This window comes from Quercus lobata, chromosome 4, assembly GCF_001633185.2.
Source record: "Quercus lobata isolate SW786 chromosome 4, ValleyOak3.0 Primary Assembly, whole genome shotgun sequence".
Classification (NCBI taxonomy): domain Eukaryota; kingdom Viridiplantae; phylum Streptophyta; class Magnoliopsida; order Fagales; family Fagaceae; genus Quercus; species Quercus lobata.
This window is the reverse complement of record NC_044907.1, coordinates 34,928,043-34,931,084: the sequence shown is the minus strand read 5'-3', so window position 1 is coordinate 34,931,084 and position 3,042 is coordinate 34,928,043. Positions and strand designations below refer to the sequence as shown.

Sequence of the window (3,042 nt, the reverse complement as noted above, 5' to 3'; positions counted from 1 at the left end):
TGCTTTCTCTTTACAAGTGTCTCACCTATCAATGTGCAGGGTATATTGATAGGGCGTTATCAAGTTGCTTTGTAACCATGATTATTTGTAACACATACCTTTTGTATTGGTTTGAGAGTCTTTATAAAGCTTTTGTGGGTAAGGTTGATAACCAGTTCTCTACAAAGTAAGGAGATCCTGACAACACATCACCTCTTCAAGTTGGTTGAAAGAATATATTCCTAGAATACGATTTCCAATACTATAAAGTAATGACATGCCTTGTTACGCTTAATGCAAAAGGAGTAACATTAGCTAGGAAAATTAATGTTGACATAATAATAGTATAAGAGCATTCTCATTAGCTCTTTTATAAAAAATGTCATTTTGACACACCAAAAACCTACTTTGTTATTTTACCACATCATTTTATAATATCTCATTCATCACATATTCTATTTTAACATTCACCACATTAAATAATAATAGGGATAATTACAAATTACCCACGTGTGGTTTAGCCTGAATTTAACTTACCTATTCGTGGTTTTATTTTTGACACTTTACCCACCCGTGGTTCATTTCGTTTATGCTCCGTAACCCACCTCTAATTTTTTCGTTACTCTAACAAGTTTCATAAAAAAATCAAACAAGAAATCAGATCAAACACTCTTCTCCCACGCACTCTTTCACGCTTGCTCACCCATCTACAAATTACAGCTAACAAAAAAAAATCAGTAACTTGTAACAATTCCTGCCAAGTATATGGACGACTCAATCAATCAAAGTCTCATATTCCCTCTCTTTCAAGTTCTTCCTACAGAAGAAGCATCAAAATGTGTAAATTAAATTCACCAAAATAACATTAAAAACTATTGCTTCCCTTAACACAGACCATGCTCTACATTTATTTATTCTCCAAGTAAAAAAGTTGTTTTTGATTAGGCAAGCATAACTTTACCTGACTCAGAGAGATCGATGGTCAAAATTTTCCAGTTAGACTTGTCATAGCATGCGACGGAAGCTCCCAGCGAAAGAAACCCAATATGTGATCAATCCGGTAAGCTGTAAAGTATTTTGCCATCTATCATGGAAACAAAGAAAAATAACCTTTAGCTTATTCAAGAAAATCAATGAAAGATACATGGCACCAAGACCAAGGCACATTGAGGGTAGGATCAAAATCTATTTAAAGAACAAAACCTGGGTTAAACGAGCTCGCCACCAAGCATAGTTGTCTTTTGATCTTCTTTTAATCTTCTTCAGGAGAGTGAAAACCCTAACTTTTAGATCTTGTTTCTCTTGTTTTTTAGTAAAATTTTTTGTTTTGGGAGGAGAGAGACATAAAAAGAGAACAAAATTACATACTTACCCTTATTTATAACAGAGGTGGGTAATAGAGACTAAATGGAAGTAACCTCAGGTGGGTAAAGTATAAAAAATGAAATCACGGGTGAATAAGTTAAATTCAGGTTAAAACACAGGTGGGTAATCTATAATTATCCCATAATAATATCATCGCATTAAAATAATACAAAAAAGTAAAAAGCCTTTTTTCATTCATTTTACATTCTGTCTCTCTCCCCGAAGCACTCTGTTCCTCCCCAAATTCATTTCACAGTCTCTTTGAAGCTCTCTCCTTTCTAGTTCAACTTTTTTTCTTACCAAAACCCAATAGATCAAGCATAAATTAAATATCAAACACAAACCAAACATCAAACCCAAATTAGCCAAACCAAATCTAGTATCAAACTAAGTTACCAAACATATCAAACACAAATCAATAGAAAATCAGCCCAGCAAAGCCAAGCCATAACCACCACCCACAACCCATTAATTAAACAAACCCATGACCCAGCCTGCCACCACCAAAAATCAACCCCAAAAAAAAAAAAAAAAATTGGTTTAATCAATGCGAAAATGAATTTACTTGAGGTGTTTGGCTGAAAAATGAAGAGAGGGAGAGCTCAAAAAAAAAAAAATGGAGGATTTACGGACCCAACCACCACGATCCACTACCACAACAGCTAGCACCATCACAATCTGCCATCACCATCTGAATCCTTAGGAATCACAACCACCACCATCGAAGATAGGGACAAAAGAATGGAGAGATGCCTAAGAGAGGGAGGAGAGTGACGAGAGTTTTCTGAGAAGAGAGAAGAGTGCAAGGAGAAAAGAGGAAAAAACAAAAAGGAAAAGGGAGAAGGACAACAGTCACATGAGAGAGAAAAGGGGAAAATAGAATAAAATAATATTAAATATTATAGCATACTTGGCCGTACCATTCTAAAGATGGAACATTACTGTAGTATGTTTCAATTTTTTTTTTTTTTTTTTTAATTTTTTTTTTTTTTTTTATGAAGGTAGTTTTTTTGGTTTTTGGTGTGCTCAATAGGGATGGCAATGGGGCGGGGCGGGGTGGGGTCGAAGGATGGGTTCTTCGTCCCCGCCCCGCATGATTTTGTCTTGCCCCATTCCCGCCCCGCCCCGCATGACAGGGAATACTTTCTCACCCTATTCCCGCCCCTTGGGGCCCCACGAAGCCTCGCCCCACCTCGTAAAACTCTATTTTTTGTTAATTTGCCCTACAACTAGTACAATTTTTTTAATGAAACCTATTTCATTAATAAAAATATACTTGAAATTACAACTAAATTTATCACATCAAATCAAATAAATTTTTAGAAAAAATTGAATAATATATCCAAGTGTTTAACAAGACAATCATTAAAAAAAAAATCTCATAGTATAACACATAACAAAATAAAGGCAGATAATCACATTGGGTAGAATAAAATATGCTAATATTAATATGTTTGTTTAAATAGTAGGGTTTTAGAGTATGAAAAATTTACAATTATAACCTTTAGTAACGCAGGGCGGGGCGAGGACGGGGAGAGGCGGGGCAGGGTGGGTCTAAAAAGCCTAAACCCATCCCCGCCCGCCCCATGGTGCGGGGCTAAAATCTTGCCCCATCCCCACCCCATCGCCTTTGCGGGGCGGGGAAAACCCGCGCAGGGCGAAGCAGGGAGGGGCGGGGAAAAATTGCCATCCCTATGC

General features: G+C 36.7%; 1 long non-coding RNA gene across 1 annotated transcript; it reads right to left on the bottom strand.

Annotated features, from left to right (window-relative positions):
* Positions 1-580: 580 nt before the first annotated feature.
* Positions 581-1,372, bottom strand: LOC115983208. Its single transcript, XR_004089910.1, has 3 exons — positions 1,183-1,372; positions 941-1,063; positions 581-796 (listed from the first exon to the last, which is right to left on the bottom strand). It is a non-coding gene; the product is annotated as an uncharacterized LOC115983208 (long non-coding RNA).
* Between the last annotated feature and the right edge of the window lie 1,670 nt (positions 1,373-3,042).